Source organism: Pseudorca crassidens, chromosome 5 (assembly GCF_039906515.1).
Source record: "Pseudorca crassidens isolate mPseCra1 chromosome 5, mPseCra1.hap1, whole genome shotgun sequence".
NCBI lineage: Eukaryota > Metazoa > Chordata > Mammalia > Artiodactyla > Delphinidae > Pseudorca > Pseudorca crassidens.
This window is the reverse complement of record NC_090300.1, coordinates 92454962-92473708: the sequence shown is the minus strand read 5'-3', so window position 1 is coordinate 92473708 and position 18747 is coordinate 92454962. Positions and strand designations below refer to the sequence as shown.

Genomic DNA, 18747 nt, shown 5'->3' with positions numbered 1-18747 from the left:
GTATTTTTTGCCTTTTAGTATGCCTTGCAATTTTTTGTTGAAATGTAGACATGATACACTATATAAAAGAAATTGTGGTAAATGGACTTTTAGTAATGTAGTGGTAAGGTGTGGGGCAAGAGAAAGTGTTCTATGGTCCTATTGGATCTCAGTCTTTTGGTGAACCTGTGCCCCTGGATTGTGAACTTTACTGGTGCTTCTCAGTTCCCTCTCCCCTTAGGTTGACATGAGGACTAGAGGGAGTTAAGAGTTGTTTATTTCCCTTCCCCCTGTTAGAAGCCACCTGGAGCTAGGTATTTCCCTTCCCCCAGGTAGGTTAGGCTCTAATAAAACCCCTACTCGTTAGCCTCTGGGAAAATAGTTTCTCCTAAGGCCAGGTCTTTTAAGACAAACAATATGCTCTGGCATATGTCAAATGGTTTAGTTTTTTCTCCCGCTGATAGAAGCACCAAAAAATGTACTTGGTTGTTCACTGTGAGGACTTAGTAGAACTCCTAGAAGTAAAATTCACAAAAGTACTCTCCCCTCATACTTGGATCTTCTTAGAGATTTTCATTCTCAGAGTTGTCCATACTGAGTCTCTAGCAATTCATTATTTACAGTTCAAGTTTTCCTATCCTAGTACTGGTTCCTGTGGGTGTTTCTGCTCCTGGGTTTCTGCTCTGGTAAGCTGCAATTCTCTGTGTCTGTCTGTCCCTCCAATATGGGAGGCAGCAGTTTGCCCTATGGCCTCATTTCTCTGATGAATCTAAGGATAGTTGTTGATTTTTCAGTTTATTCAGATTTTTCTTGTTGTTAGGATGGAGTGGCACCTTCTAATCTCTGTCATGCTGGACTAAAAAGTAGAAGTCCCCCTGGTTAGTTTTAATAGAACAAATTATTAGTTTCTAAATTTTCTATTCTGTATTTACTTCGCATCTGTAGACAATGAAGTATTTCCTTTTCTATCCCATGTTCTCCTTCATACTCACTCTCTTTCCACTGTATAGAAGAAAAGTATGCTTCTCCATCATTCTATATTTTACAGTGACTACTTGAGGGTATAGAAGTCTCTGTATACCACATTAATAAATAGTTCAAATTATTAGTGGCAGTCCAATATCTTTTGATTAAAGCACCATAGTGCTTCATGTCTTTTGCAATCTTATACATAGTTATGTTTGGGTGGTAATGGGATATTAGAAACTGTATTATGGCTCATGTTGGGGTATTATAAATGAAGACATACTGTAGAGTGGGCAGCATGACTAATTTTTATTTCACAACCTTGGATTATTGGTAAAGAACTAAGGGAGCAAGAATATGCAAAGCAAAGAGAATATACATAGAAAATATCAGATGTAGTGCAATAGCAATTTGCTCCCCACTCTGCATTTGCACCACTCTGGGAAATGAGGAAAAGCTTGGTGAATACTCCCATACATGCTTGTCTCAGCTGTGTCTGCAGCTCCAAAGTATACTTAAAGTGCCTGTTAAGATAGAACCATGATATTAAAAAAATTACTGTCAAAGATATATTTAAATTTACGATTGTAATTTTTCACAACTTTTGCATATATCATATTAAATAACATATATCCAAGTGAAAAACTATAATGCACCTAGTCATTTAACAACTTTTGATAACGTTTTTAGTTTACTTTCCAGAAATCTAATGACTATGTAATAAATTATTTTGTAAAACTAGATTATATATAATTCTTTGCTGCCTAAAAATGTGCAGGAAGACTTAATGTATAGTTCTTGATGTTGATAAATCACTAAAAATTATTTTGATGCTAGATCATAATGTGAATTTTACAATATAAAGCAGTTTTAAGAATTAAGGACACTGTTTTTGTAAAACCACCTTCAAATTTCCATTTATTTTTTTATATGAATAAGTTTTCATATATGTATATAGAAAAATTAGAATAAATTTGACATTGCCTCAATATAGCAATAATTAGTTATTAATTCATATATAAGTGAACTAATTATTAAGAAATATATTTCTAATAATATTTTACTGTATATATTTGTTACTAGTAAAAATCTGGGTTATATTATGCTATTTTGAATAATTCTGCACTAACAAATAATAATTGTAACATAGCTCAATCAAAAAGAAAAAATAACAGAAATTTATAATTATCAGAACTTTTAAAAATTAGAATTAATTAATATACAAATTTTTCTGCAGAGTAATACTGTTAGGTGATCAAAACCAGTACTTAGATATAATATTCTGTTTGTACATGGAATAGAAATAGCAGTTCAAGAAGAGAAAGAACATTTCTGTCTGATTAAGGAAAAACAGTTTGTGTATTTTTAAACAAATCAAGGGCAATGTGAACTTGCTAAGTGTTTAGAGGACTGAAATAATTTAGAAAAGCAATATAACTGTTTTACTTTAAAAACTAATAAGTACAATGTGTGGAATAGTACAGGATTTGGAATTATATAAATTTAAGGTGAAAATCTTTAGAAGTCAGTTTATAAATATACAAGAAGTTTCATAATTTAAAAAAATCCTCTGACAGTACAGGAGCAAAGTTTTTGGAAGTCATCAGCATAAATTGCAAAGGATTATCCTCTAAGAATTCTTTATCTAATGTAAATGTACTGAAGCCATACTAAACTTTTCTTACCCCTATTATTTGTCAGTTTTTTCCAGTTTCATTCAGAGTAGGTAGTGGTTACTTAGTAATAATCATCAGCTTTCTTCATTCTTGTCATTGGCTCATTGACTATGCAAGAATATCTGATTAGCCTAATTTGTAACTTAGACTGACCTCGAGAAAATTTTGAATAGCCAGGTGCCAGATTTCATGATCTTGCCTAAGGAAAGTTGAGGCAACTGCATCTCATTAGTTAGCCCTCCTAGGGGCCTAAAAATATTAAAGAACACTTTTTTGTTGTTTTATATATTGGGCACATCTGTTGATAACAATTTTCAGAAGCAAAGTGCATTTTTATTGATAAATTTCCATAATTTTGTATTAATAATAATACTGTTTTTATTAACAACCAGTATTAATTCTGAGCTAATATATTATCTCATTTAACAATCTAGGAACTTACAAATTAGCTAATATATTTTAACATCAGTCCAATTTATAACAGGGGAAAAGTCTCAGAGATATTGAGTAATGTGTGCAATCTTATACCTCTAGGAAATGGTAGAGCTGGGATCTGAATGCTGGAATTTGCCTGATGGCTGTCCTACTATATTGTCTACTGGGGAAGTCATACATAATGTTAGACCTTGGACAACACATCCTAGATCATTTCTGGCGTTGACTTGGAGCAAAAGTTCTGTCTAGACAATTAAAATGTATATTTTCTTGCTGTACTAAAATAGTACCTTGAAAATGGCTAAACAGAAATTGCATCTATCAGCACATTTATGATAGTAAATAAACAAAATCTAAGCAACGTTTTCTAACCCCTGCCATGATAAAAGAAAATTCTGAGTACCGTGCAAAGAAATAATGCTAACAAGACATGCTCTGGATGGAAACTATCTGGTTAGAAAACTTGATTTACGGCACTTATAAAATAAGTGCTGAAGCAGATCTTGCTATCTGGCATTGGAAACTAATGCTGAAAATATCTACCGAATTTCACAGATTTCTGTATTGAAAGCTATAGGTTCAGATTCCTAGATAAAGAGCTCGCTTCGGTAATGTTGTTAGTCTTTTAACAGAAAAACACATCAGGAAGCCACTGTATTGGTTTGATGTAGCATCATCTCCATATATCCTCCTTTAAGAGCTAGAAGGCTAGACCCTGTTGAGAATATGATAGCTCCTAATTAAGTATAGCAAGATTTTGCACGGAACAATAGAATGGGAGTGGTTAAAAGGACTGGAGAGTCTCATTTTCAAATTCCTTTATTTACATATTGAAAACTAAGGCCTAGAGAATTCAAATGTTTTATATATATTCATACATGTTATATAAAAGTCACTCTCACACGTATATCTAAGTTACTTTCTCTGTTAAATATTGTTTCCATTAAACTATTCCTGATTGAGGGGGAACAGAGTGCTTTTATTTTTTCTGGAAATTGTAACTTTCAGTGAGTTCCTAGTGTCAAGTTGACTGCTTGCCTAACACTTCTTGGTTCCTTTTATGTACATGGGAGAGCAGTACGCCAGTACGCATCTCTACTTAACCCTCTGGTTTTGAAATGTTGTGATTAGACCAAAGGGCACCCTGTTATCAGCTTGACATACACATCAGTCTTAACAGCCTTTGACTTCCCCTCGGAAGCAGACAGCACTGCAAACCAGGAGAAACTGTAAACAAGTCACTATAGGGGCCTAGCAGGTAATGACTATGAGTGAAGCAGGCTGGGTAGGGAAAGTGAGGAATATGGACGATCAGAGACCACATGCCTCATCTGGCGGGTAGCATCTACTTGGCTCTAGCCAGTTTTTGCAAGATAGAAATAGAGCCCCAGTGTTGCCAGTTATTCCCATGTCTCATAAAAAATCCAAAATCCAAATTTCCCCATGAAGTCTCCCAATATTTAAATACTGGAAACTAAGTTTTAATTTTGCTTAAACTCCTCTGTAGTGTTCGGTGGAATGTAGACCCCAAGTCACCAATATGTGACTTGAGAGATTTAGCTATGCTAGAATCCCGAGCCAAGAATCCTTTTTCCATCAGTGAAATCTAAGGCTAGTACCCAATGTACATGGCTAACTGGAAACTACCTGGAACCCTGCCATGTTTGGTCAGCTTAAAACTGCCTTCGATTTCTGATTAGTTCTCTACTGTACTCTCTAGGGGCTGGGTCAGTGTCTTGAACTGCAGATGTTCACCTTTTGCAAGAATCTTTTACTGAGAAGAATGATCATATTTACACATAACCTATGGCACTCATTGAAAACATGCTCCAGATTAAACTCATCACCTAGATCAAAGGCAGTCACCTATTTTTCTCCAAATACTCCGGCTCACTGAAGATTCATGCTGCCTTTCAGCACCAGTCAGATCAGACTCCTTAGAAACTGGCATTCACCTGAATCAAGCCCCCAGGTGTATAACGTATGTTAGGCAGCACACTTGGAATTACTGATTGCCTGTATTGGGAACAAATTGCCTTTATTGGCCCAAATCTCCAGCAGCCATGGTATTTTGTACCCTCAACATCATGACAGTCCCTGGCTTATAATCTAACTCAACTGACTGTGGAAATTTTAGAAATTGGTTGAACAAATTTAAGTACTATGCCAAGACCTCTCAAGCACCAAGTAAGTGGGAGTTTTCATGTTTCGATCATATTTTATACACTTGGCACTTTATTCATACTTCACTTAATCCTTACAGTAGTCCTGTGAGGTATGCTTACTTGCTCAGTTATACAGAAGAGTGAGAATACATAAAAGCTATCAAACTTCAAAACCAGGAGTCAGGGGGCTTCCCTGGTGGCGCAGTGGTTGAGAGTCCGCCTGCCGATGCAGGGGACGCGGGTTCGTGCCCCGGTCCGGGAAGATCCCACCTGCCGCGGAGCGGCTAGGCCCGTGAGCCATGACCTCTTGGCCTGCGCGTCCGGATCCTGTGCTCTGCAACGGGAGAGGCCACAACAGTGAGAGGCCCGCGTACCGCAAAAAAAAAAACAAGAGTCAAATCTTAAAGTCCAGGGTTTTATCATATTAATTTTCACGACTAAGGAAAATATTTTCAACATAGAACTCTTAGAAAATTCAGAAGCAAACAAAATAAGAAAAAGATATCTACAAGTTTACTAGCCAAATATGATCATTTTATTTAATTATTGCATAGCCCTCAATTTTAAAATATTTTTCATTTTATAATATTGGAATATTACTGTGTGATTTTTTTATTTAACAATTTCTTGGGAACATTTTATTATTAAATAGTCTTCTAATTATAATTTTTAATGTCTGCATAGAAACACGTTTTACACATTTAGCATAATTTATTTACTCCCCTATTGTTAGTCATTTAAGTAACTAAGGTTTTATTCTCTCTTTTATTCATTACAATGTTGTAATGAATATAATTGATGTTAAAACTTTGAACCAGTCAACCACAATGCAGTGAGTGGGTTGAAGCAAAGGCACTATTTTAAGATTTGTTTTCCAGAAAGTTTGGACCTATTTCTTACCAGCAATTTATGAAAGTCCCTTTTACTCAATTCTTCATATTGTTAATGGTGTATAAAGCTCCCAATTTAATCAACCAAGTCTTGTACATTATTATGTTGATTTGTTGTTAACAAGGTGAAGTATTTTCCCCAACATCATTACAGCATCAAGGGACTGCCGAGCTTTTAAGTGTGTGAGCTGTTAGATTCGATTGTCTGGGTTTAAATCCAGGCTCCACTACTACCGTGAGATTTGGGAAAAGTTACTTAACCTCTCTGTGACTCAGTTTCCTCTTCTGTAAGATAAATAAGAGAATAATAATAGCATCTAACTCATTAGCACATTTTGAGAATTAATGGGTTAACACTGTAAATTGCTTAGCACATGCCTGACACAATTTTAAACACAATAAACATTCATTGGTTGGTATTCACTACACATATTTATCTGTCATTTTGTGTTTCTTCCTCTGCAATATACATTTCATATTGTGGTGTACTTTTCTAGTGAAGGATTTGTTTCTCTCATATCAATATTTAAGAGCTTTAAAAAAATTTATGGATATTTACCACTTATTTGATATAGCTTGCAAATATTTTCCCCCAACTTGTCATTTGGCTTCCAATATAGTTGATGGTGTTTTTTGTTACTGCCATATAGTTCTTCCTTTTATGCTGACCTATAATCAATTGCTTTATTGGTAATGTACACATCTGCTTGTAGGCTTTGACAGGCTTTCCCATGCCAAAAACAGATGGATATTTATCCTTTGTTAGTTGTTTAGAAAATTTGTTCTGTATATTTAAATATTCAGTCCATTTGGAAGTTGTTATTTGTGTATTGAATGATTATTTTTCATTCACTTATTCAGGCATAAGTCCTGGATTCTTGAGCAGTAAACCTGATGGGGCTTACAGTCTAATGGGGAACACAAACAGATGAACAAGTAATTAAATAGAGTGTGATAAGTGCTAAGACAAAGAAATTCATGGTGACATGGAAAGGCACTGGAAGGACATTGAAAGCTAAAGAATCTTTCCATAGGCATTAATGTCTAAGGTGAAAGCTAAAGGGTAAAGAGAAGACCCTTAGGAGGAAAAAGAGTACATAGACAGGCTCATAGCAAAGAACATGTTGCATTAAAAGTTGTTCAATATGACCAGAGCTTAGAGGAACGGAGATGGGGGTGAGAAATAGAAGTGAGCTTGGCAATACTGGCAGGCACCAGCTAGTAGAGGACCTCATAAACCGAAGGATTTTGAGCCCTATTCCGAAAGAATGATTGACTCTGATGTTTTAAGCAGCATTAACATTATGTGATTTATAGTTTTAAAGATCTCATTTCAGCTTCAGTGCGGAGAAAGGTTTGTAAAGGGCAAAATGGAGGTGCGAGGATCAATTGGGCACGATTGCTATTTTCTGGGCAAAATGGAGGTCAGTGGTAACTTACCCAAGGGGATAAATTTCACAGCGTGTTACTAGGCTAGCATAAGTTTATAGGAGGTTGAGGAAATGGAGATAATGAGTGTGGAAATAACAAATTCAGTGTGTGTGTGTGTGTGTGTGTGAGAGAGAGACAGAGACAGAGACAGAAAGGGACAGGCAAAAAGAGAGATGCAATATGGTAGAAGATGAGATAACTATGGTTTAATTTTTGTTGGTATTTTACCAAGGAGCCAATATGATAGAGCTTAAATACTGACAGGACAGAGCCAATGAATAAGACATTGGACATACAAGACATGGTTAATAGTGCAAGGATCACAATGAAGCAAAAAAAATGATGAGACCAGAGCACTAGTGGAGGGATTGGACTCAGAATGGGGAGGGACATGTTGTCTATTGTAACAAAGAGGAGGGCGGTAGGATGGACTGATGTAAATGAATATATATTTATAAATTTGAAGGCAGGAAATTTATACTTGATGGTATCTAATTCCTCTGTGAAGTAAAACTTGACATTATCTCAGTTTATTTGGGTTACTAGCTGCTAAGGAGGATGGAAAGAGAAAGAAAGCTAAATGTGAAAAGAGTTGTGAAAAAGAGTTAAGGCTTTGTTTCATTTTGAAGACAATAAATTTATAGTGTAATATAGGAATTATGTTTGCTTTTCCCCAAAACAACCAGTTGCCTACTAGCCTTTAATTGCATAATGCATCCTTCATTCTAATTTGAAATGCATGCTTTAGAGCATCCAAAAGTGTTTAAGCCATTCTTCTTACTAAACAGCATGGGGAGTGTTAAGAAGCAGGCGTTTGGTCTTATACAGGTGCTCAGTCAGCATTTGTTGAATGACTGAATAAATAAGAACATAAGTGAATGAGTGATGGATCAATTTGCAAACCAGGAAGAAGTATCATGTCATATTTTTTCAGAAATGTGTCAAAGTATTATAAGAAAATATGGGATACATGTGAAATTATATTTTCCTAAGCTATCAGTCATACTTGACTACTGTTGTAGACCAGCTGCCCACAGACCTTCCCTGGGTCTGGGCTTGGTGGATAACTACCTGTCATTCACCTGAGTGGTGACATATAATGCACATGTGTGATGTTTCCTCATTTTTATATAACCTGTGGATTATACAGCAACTTGACTCTGGTGGCACAGTGAAATATTGTGCCTGAAACCTCAGTGTTGGATTCAAATGACATAGCTTGGTAAACGTGGTTTCTGCAACTATACAAATATGATTTTAGGGAATATGGTGAGGTATGTAAAGTCTTAGGAAGTTCTCTATTGGGCTGGTCCAAGGATCAGCAGGACCTTACCTTGGACACATAGAAAACCACCGCCACCAACCCAAGCTCTTCTCCTTGAAACACTGGGGTTTTTCAACCAGCCAAGCTCATCAATCACCTGCAGCCCAATATCTATTAGGCCCTATATCTCCATGGAAGGACTGTGACATGTTTTAAAGTCACTGTTGTAGTCTGTTCAGACTGCTATATTAAAATACCACAAACAAAAATTTATTTCTCACAGATATGGAGGCTGGAAGTCCAAGATTAGGGTGCCAGCATGGCCTAGTGAGGGCATTTTTGGGGGTTGCAGACTTCAAACTTCTTGCTGTGGCCTCACATGGTAGAAGGGGTAGGGGAGCTGTCACAGGCCTCTTTTGCAGAGCACTAATCTTATATCACTCCAAAGGCTCCACCTCCTAATACCATCACACTGGGCATTAGGACTTCAACATGAAAATTTGGGGGGGGACACAAACATTCAGACCATTAGCAGTCACCACAGCAATAAAATGTAATAACTACCAATTTGAAAACCATTCTTAATAGGATAGAGCAGAATTACAGGCTCATGCTTAATCGCTTTTTTGGAAGTTTTAGTGGTGTGAAGCCACTTTTGAAGAAAATCAACTAGAAATATAGAATACAGGATAACTGCAGATACTTTGGCCATGCAGAGAAATTGAGATTTCTTTATAGGATTCTACACTATCCTTTGTGTCACTGTAAAATGATGTATAACTTTCTTAGACATTTTGCCAAATCAATCCCTAACATTGAAAAGATTTGTCTGAGTGCTATTAATGAGATCATCCCTACTTCCGCAGTCTCACTAGTTCAATATTCCAACTAGGAATAATAGTAATAATTACCAACCCTATAATATTTATAAAAATTATATCTGACAAATATCTGACTACCAAGCTTAAAATTCCAAATTAAAGATGTGATAAAACGTTGAAAGGGAATGTAATTTTGTGATTATATATGTGAACTCTGAAGTCATGCATTTGGGGGTTCAAATCTTAACTCCTTTAATGTATGAGCTGTTTGACTTCAGTTACTTATCTTGTGTAAGCTTCAGGTTCATCACTGGAAAAGGAGAATGATAATAAGTCCTCATAGCTCTGTTGTAAAAATCAAATAAGATAATACATGTAAAACAACTAGCATTTTACATAAATATTAGCTAAAAATATCTTTAGGAATTACATCTATATCATTAGAATTGCTAGGTTTGCTCTTAGAGTATATTATTTACCTTGTCAAAAAATTGATAAAAAATAGTTGAGTTCTTTAATTGATTAACTGATCTAAGACCCAATTCACTAAAAGATTTCTTATGTCTCAATAAGGGTAGATTCTGACTATGCATATCTGTTTTTAAAATTCTCCATTAGCCTAACAACTAAATGTACCATATAAGTACCAAATCTCTTCATATTAATTCCTTAAATTATAATAGACTGTAGGTGGGGAGAAAGAAAGGGCCCTTGGGTGAAAAGCAGAAGTAAGACTACTTATTTGGACAATGTCTGTTTTATAAACTAACTTCAAAAATTATACTTGATGCTACCGACTCAAATTCATAGCTAAGAGAATTCATTATATTGCATGTAGAAACATGGGGATATTTAATGGAAACATTTTTCATGACAAATCAAAGAGAAATGTTTTTATTATAGCACTGAAGGTATTTCTCTGTAAACACAGATTTAAATAAATGACATATAAAACATTTGTACAATATCAAAGTTTAACTGGCAAAAGTGTTTTTTTTTTTTTTTTTTTGGTCTGAATTGCTCACAAATGACAAAGCTTTGGCAAAGATAGCAGATCATGGCAAGAAAATGCCAATTGAATATTTGCATTTCTCTCTCATAATCTTAAAGTTTAGAGAAATGACCTCTAACATCTTTTTACTTCAAAATACAAATGATAAATTTGCACTTGTACATTTTACTGAGAAAGTGCATTTTTTCCTAATCTCTTTTCATTTATCCATCATGTATTCTTATAAGTCAAGAGAATAGGAAAAAAGTGAATGTAGATTCATATAAGTGCTTATACCCAAGAATCATAATAAATTATTCAAGGAGTAAAATAAAACACATTTAAAGGAATAAGAAAACATAAACCAGTGGCATTAATCCAATTGAGCCATGAGACCTCAGGGAAGTAGCTTAAACCAGCCTTAATTTTGTCAGTTAAAAATTGAGAGGATTGGACCACATAATAGCAGTTCCTTTGAGCTCATTTCTGCTTAAATTAGTTCGGGTCTATTTCTCTTGGTTGCAACCAAGAATTCTGAGTGATTCAACCTCCCATCTACTTGCTTCCTCCTTCTGTTCAAACTCTGATTTTATTAACTTTCTTGTATATATGTCCTTTGTTACGGGCTGTTTCAAAATCATTGAGTAAGAGGTGGGATGTGGCTAAAATACAGTATACCACAATGGCTCTACCAAACCTTCCTTATTTTGCTGAAGACATTTTGTCTCCTAGAAACTTCTCTTGCTTCAAATACTTACTTACATATGTTCAATTCAGTTTCCACATGGCATTATGTCTTCTGTTCCATAGTCATCATAATCTGAATAATCTGAATCTCCCCCCACACAATCACTGCACATCATTACTCCTCACAGTTATTTGTTTCAGACTTACGAAGAATAAGTTAGATTTTCACTTACAGAGCTCATACCCACATGGCACTAAAGCGCCTAAGTGTATTCTACTCTGTCTCATTTCATTCAGTTCCACAATTCTGAATTACATCCCCTTATTGAACACAGGTTAATACATCGTTGGAACCAATCATGCATATGCAACTTAGTTCACATCATCTCCCAGACTCTGCTTTAGGAACACATTCATACACACAATACTGATGGGGGCCAGGTCTTGTGAAACATAAAGTACGCAGGCTTATGCAGTCCTGAAAGCCACGTAGTAAAGTTTTAAAGCATTTTAGTTTAGTTGTTTTTTTTTTTTAACTACACAAGGACATGATGAAGATTCAATTTTAAGTGAATTTATCTGGGCTTCATTTATTCAACAAATTTATTGAGAGACTTCTATGTACTATACATGCTTATAGCCATTACTAATATGTCATTGAATAAGATAAATTATATTTCTTCCTCATGGAGATAATTTACATATATATGTATATATCTTTAGATATTTATACATAGATAGATAGATATCATAAATACAAATGAATATGTAATTGTTGATTGGAAAAGTGCTAAAGAGAGATACAGAATAGTAGTAGAGCAAGTGTGTATGTGGTGTGGGGAAGGTGGATGTGATGTGGGGAAGGCTCTCTTGATGAAATGACATTTAAGCTAAGAATTCAGGGATGAAGGGAAGTACATAAAACAAGGAGGGTGTAGAAGTGTGTCCCAGGAAAATGAGGTGCATAGGCAAGAGTTCTGACATAGGAAGATCATGGAACTTTTGAGAGCTAAATGAAGTCCAAGGCCAATGAAGTGCAGAGAAAGAGTAGGGGTGTGGTATGAGCAGAAAATAGTCAAGGGCTATATTACGTGATGCAAAGCCTTGTAAAGCCATGTTAAGAATATTGCTCGTTATTGCAGAACAATGAAGAACTAATGAAAGACTTCATGTGAGAAACGACCTGAAACACTTGTTTTAAAAAATGCTCTGTGGAAAGAGGTAAAAAGAGTGGACATGAGGAAACCAGTTTGAAGGCCATTTCAGTAATCCCAGCAAGAGATGATGTTGGCTTATACTACAGTGGTTGTGGAACTCTTTAAGAGATATTTAAGAGATAAACAAGACTGGGTATAGAAGGAAAGTGAGTGCTTGAAAGCAAGTGTGAGAAAGCCAATGTGAGATTCAGGATTTCAACTTGAGCAATTGGATGGTGGTGATATTGCTTACTATAAGAAACTCTAGAGGAGGCGTAAGTGAGGGGTGGGAGCTAATTCACATTAAGACTTGCTAATTCTGAGGTGTATTTGAATTAAATAGCAGTGTTGAGTAGCAACTGTATGCATGGTTACAGGATAAGAGGAGAGAACTGAACTAGAGAAATAAATTTGAGAAAGTCAATGTAGCAATCCTAATTAGAGTCAGGGGCATGGACTTTAGTAGGTAGTGTGCATGGGGTCTGAAGAGAGGAATTGAGGGGCAGTCTTTTAAGGGGCAGCATTTAAAGCCCAATAGAGAAGGAAGAATCAGTAAAAAAGAAACTGATAAGCAAGAGAGAGAAAAGCAGAGGGAAAACTATGTGGTTATTGAATCCAAAGGGAGAGAGTTTCCCACAAAAGGGAATGACTAATAATGCACAGAATTGTTGAGATTCTTTTTTTGTTTTTAAGAAATTTATTTATTTTTGGCTGCCTTGGGTCTTCGTTGCTGCACACGGGCTTTCTCTAGTTGCAGCGAGCGGGGGCTACTGTTCATTGTGGTGCGTGGACTTCTCATTGCGGTGGCTTCTCTTGTTTCAGAGCACAGGTTCTAGGCACATGGGCTTCAGTAGTTGTGGCTCACGGGCTCTAGAGCACAGGCTCAGTAGTTGTGGTGCATGGGCTCAGTGGTTTTTGAGATTCTGAGTAAGAAAAAGTGTAGACAGGGTAGGTTGGAGGTGGAGGAGGTTGGGGAAGGGCAAGTGAGTGGCTGTAACTGCCATTCAAAAGACTAGTTAGGAGGCCAAAATCAGGCCCTTTTGTGTTACCTTCGATTAGGTCTGAAAATCAATGAATGGAAATTGAGGGTCTCAGACAAGAAAAAATTGGGGGGAGATGATGGCTAGGTAAGAGAGATTATATATATGAGGTAAAGGAGGAAAAAGATTAGAGAATATTCTGGCACCCTGGAAAATTTAAGGAGTGAAAGAAGTAAGGGTGTTTGTTTGGCAGAGAACTGCATTTGAAGGAATATGATGAGTTCCACTTTACTGGCAACACCCATGTCACTCTCCGCAGTCATGCAAATTTTCTGTTTCCCTTTAAGTCTAATCCATTTTTTAAATTGGTATTGGAAAAATTAGTTATCACAAATTTGATGACATGAGTGAAAGATGGAAAGTCTCAGGACAAAAACTTGGCCTCAAATTTGGCATTAGGCATTGATTAATTTATTCACTACATAGATAATAAAGACAGATATAATTATGATCTCGCCACATATGTTTTCATATAAATGAAACCTTTAGTTTCTCTGATGATGTGAAATGTCTGGAGAGCTATAGATGAATCTTATTCCATAAGTAACTTTAAGCTACCAAATGATTTCTATATAAAGGAATTGACAAATGACTATAAAGCAGCGGGCCCCAACCTTTCTGGCACCAGGGACCAGTTTCATGGAAGACAATTTTTCCACGGATGGGGAGGGGATGGTTTTGGGATGATTCAAGCACATTACATTTACTGTGCACTTTATTTCTATTATTATTACATTGTAGTATATAATGAAATAATTATACAACTCACCATAACGCTGAAAGGAGACAGAGCTCTGGTGGTAATGTGAGCGATGGGGAGCAGCTGTAAATACAGATGAAGCTTCGTTTACTTGCCCACTGCTCACCTCCTGCTGTGCCCAGTTCCTAACAGGACACAGACGGGTACTGGTCCACGGCTCGGGGGTTGGGGACCCCCGATATAGAGGACTTCTGATGCTCTTGCAAAATTTTTCCTGTAAACTATGTTTTAGTTGAATTTGTTTCATCGTTTCATGCTTGTTAATAAGACATCTCTGGCTGAGAATGGCTTTTGGCTCATCGAAGTAAAACTCACCTGCTGTGCTGTTGCAGACATGGATCAAGCCTTGTCATCCTGTTCTCTTCAACAGAATATGACATGCAAGTAGTGAGCTCAGCATGCAGAATGGTGAAGCCAGCAGAGGGAGACTTAAAGAAAGGGTTTATCACTGTGCTTGGACTGCACAAGGGGTTTTACTTCCTGAGGATCCACATGACGTGCCAAATTAAATATTTTCATCCCCTTGGTTAGTAACAGTTTAGTGACTCTGACATCCCAAGTATCTTACGACATGGTAGATGTCAAAAGAACTACGTAGTTTTCCTATTTTGGAAACACAGTATGTGTAGCACAGATTGTTTGGTCTAAAAGATGTGACCAATCGCTGTGCTAGGTTAGCCGGTCATCAAACTGGGCAAACATCAATATTTGTTACTAGTATGTTTCACAAATTGGCATTGTTATGCCACCTCTAAAACTGTTTCCTTTCACGCAGGGTTTTGTTTCATATAAATTTAACACTGGCCTCAAAGCCATGCTGGCAAACCCATGAGATTCTCCTATGCTGCAGAATTGCCTCAGAGGAAATGAATCACTTTGGAGGAATGAAGAACATTTTCACTGCTTATCCAAGGAAGGAAACAAAGCTAGGAAGCTTAGGAAATAGTCAAGAGGAAAAGAGTTATACCCTTTTTAATAAAGCCAGATTCTATTACTTTTGGACAGCAAATCCATTCCTTTTAGATTCTAACAGTTTCATGGAACCAGTATGAGAGTACGTCAGAGAAGCATTTGTTATAGAAGTTAGTTATCTGACTAATCCTGATCTCAGGCTATACGGGCCCAGCTGAGGCATCTGCCAGGTAAACTTGTGTCCCAAGGCCAGAGCTACAGTGGATTTTCCTTCTGGATACAGCCACGGTTGAAATAACTAGAGGGATGAGTTGGAACCTGATTCCTTATGAGTGACAAGTATTGACCTGTATGTCAAAAATACAAGAGCCAAAATCACTTAACAAGCTAAAGTTTAGGAATCAATTAAAATTGGAACAATTAATCAATTAAAATTGGAACAGTTAATCAATTAAAATTGGGGTGCAGCCAATTAGGGTACACTTAGCTGGAGTACCTGAGGTTTATCTTTAGTCATTCAATTAATTTACAATCTTTATTAAGTACCTACTATATGCCTAGCACTATTACCAGCACTTGGGATAATTCAGTGAAAAAAACAATCTCAGGTTTCTTAGAACCTAACTTCTAGGTTGAGGGCCAGGAGAAGATAATGCCCTGTGGGCATAATAAATAAGTAAATTATATAATTATAAGAAAGTGATTAGTGCTATGGAAAAATTTTAACTAGAACAGGGTAATGTGGATTAGACATTCGAGAAGGACAGTTTGCAATTTTAAAATGATCAGTGCAAACTTCATTGAGAAAATGACATTTAAACAATTTTTTTTTTTTCCGGTATGCAGGCCTCTCACTGTTGTGGCCTCTCCCGTTGCGGAGCACAGGCTCCGGACGCGCAGGCTCAGCGGCCATGGCTCACGGGCCCAGCACTCCGTGGCATGTGGGATCTTCCCGGACCAGGGCACGAACCCGTGTCCCCTGCATCGGCAGGCGGACTCTCAACCACTGCGCCACCAGGGAAGCCCTAAACAAATATTTGAAGAAAGTAAGGGGGTTAGCATGTGAATATCTGAGTAAATACTGTCCCAGGCAGAAGAGGCCTCCAGTGTATGCCTTGTGGCAGAAGCACGGCCTTAACCTTAAGAGGCTCCATGTGCTTTTGTGTTGAATTGGCCTCAGAGTTAAAGAATATGTGTGCATTATCAAGGCCTCCTGAGTCCTATGATTTCTCAGTGGCTGCCCCTAGTGCTTACTTTAGTCATCTGTGTTATGTCCATTATCCCCCTAGAGCTTTTGCAGTATCTGTCCCTTTGTATGGCTCAGATGCTATAATTCCCAGTAGAGAACTGGGAATCTGCTTTCATCCAACTGAAGGTCCTCTAACAACTTACCAAATACCATTTCTGGAAGTAGGGTGGATCCAGATGGACCAGTATATGTGGTAGACAGAATAATGGCCCCCAAACATGCCTACATCCTAATCCCCAGAACCTCTGAATATGTTACCTTACATGGGAAAAGGGACTTTGCAGATGTGATTAAGGATGTAGAGTTGGAAGATTATCCTGGATATTCTGGGTGGGCCCAATATAATCACAAGGGTCCTGTTAGAAGGGTTGTAGGAGGGTCAGAACCAGAAAGAGAGAAATTTGAAGTGCATGTTGCTGGCTTTGAAGACGAAAGAAGGAGCCAAGAACCGAGGGAGGCAGGCAGCTTCTAGAAGTTGACAAAGGCAAGGAAATGGATTCTCCCTTAAAGCCTCCAGAAGGAACCTTGATTTTGGAACTTCTGACCCCTATAGCTATAAGAGAATAAATCTGTGTTGTTTTAAGCTGCAGATTTTGGGGTAATTGTTAAAATAGCAAGTTGGAGGAGGTCATCAAGAAGAGGTGACCACCAGTTGACCCTTGAGCTGGACCCAGCCAGTTAGAGGCTGCTTACCCGTTCCTCGTCCTTGGAATGTGTGTTGTTTGCCTTCCCCATTCCCAGAAGCTTTTTTAAGGATACAGCCTTGAAATGGAAATGTAGAGTTGAGGCTCTCGGGACTATGTATGTGACTGAACCGAGTTAAGACCTCTATATAAACTTTTAAGATTCTGGCAGGCAGGCAGGCACAGAATCTACTAGTTTTGTGGCTGCCCATGAAAAGTCTCATAACCAAGCTCCCTTTCTTATAAACCTGCCACCTACCAATCTGAAGTAGTCTGCCCTTTTCTTCTGTCTCTCCCCATCCTCTGTGTATGGGGGGCCAGTTTCAGATTACACCTGGGAAGCTCCAGAGGAGGTTGCAAAGCAACACAACAATAGAAAACTTATGCAGTATGTCATTAGTCTGGATTTATTTGCCTCGGGGAGACCCAATCCTAGGATTTCTGCTGGTCCCAAAGATCAGGGAAGATTCTGACCTCTGCATATTTGGATGAAAGTTAGAGACCAAAGTTTTCTCAGTGTCTCCTTGACTTTTCTGAAGAGCAACCGAACAGCTCATAGAAACTGTTTCCCAAATTGATCAAAAAACCTCAGTACCTCCTTCCAAGTGCAACAAGTTTCCCAGGAAGCCCAAACCCAGCCCAGACCCCTAATGTAACTCGAAAAGTTTGATTGCATATAGATTGACCTTGGTTTTATAGGATGTCAAAGAGTTATTCACATCATTGCCTTGTCTTCTATATACCACACTGTTCTCCTATTACCTTGACAAGGCTGATATTTTTAATACGCATCAGCAGATTTGAAAAGACTTTTCTATTTCTAAGCTTATAGTTTTAGAACGTGGGTAATATTTTGAGAACATTTGTATTCTAGTTTATACATTTAATGTAGGATGCATCATTATCTGTTGATAAAATAGCAAAGTGAATACAACAATAGATTCCAGTCTTAGCCTTTTTGAAGATCGTGTAGCCTTGAACACTTGGCCTTGCTGTACCACTCTCTAGCCTCTTAAAAATGTAATAATCCTCAAGGTTATTGAGAGAATAAATGTTCTGAGATACCTGGAAGAAAATCTCAGTGGTAGAATTTCATAAATATTTAAAATATAAAATGTTGGAACTGGAAAGCACTTTAGAAATGAAATGGTCCAAGACTCATTCCATAAGCAAGGAGAAACATTCGGACAGAGAAATACAAGTGATTTACACAACATCATATAGCTGGTGAGGGACAGGCACAGTGTCACATAGCCGGCGAAGCACAGCTCTCTTAGTGCCATCCCAGGCTACATTCATTTTAACATATACATTTTTTCAACAAAATCCACGTTTTCAAAAGAATAAGCAGAATTCTTTGTCTTCATTACAACTTTCTAATACCTCACCAACTCTCAGTAACCAAATAAATTGCCACTTCACTAAGACTAAAAGTGGGGATAGTACCCTTGGGGTTAGCAGTTTCTTGTAATGAGGAGCCTGGATGAATAAGGAAGTAGAAACAGGAAGACTTTGAATAAGCAACTTGTTAAGTATATGAAAACTATGGTTTCCCTCAATTTTTGTTTCCTTGTTTCTGACTTGGAAAAGTTTATTCAGCTG

At 37.2% G+C, this 18747-nt stretch overlaps 1 protein-coding gene across 1 annotated transcript in view; it reads right to left on the bottom strand.

Moving 5' to 3' along the window:
* Positions 1 to 2181: 2181 nt before the first annotated feature.
* Positions 2182 to 18747, bottom strand: part of LOC137224294 (uncharacterized) — a 480626-nt gene continuing 464060 nt past the window's right edge. Inside the window, exons 10-12 of the mRNA XM_067737162.1 lie at positions 14311 to 14364; positions 6122 to 9972; positions 2182 to 5555 (exon numbers count right to left, since the gene is read on the bottom strand). The gene's annotated coding sequence lies outside the window, so the exon portion shown is untranslated. The remainder of the gene's footprint in view (positions 5556 to 6121; positions 9973 to 14310; positions 14365 to 18747) is intronic.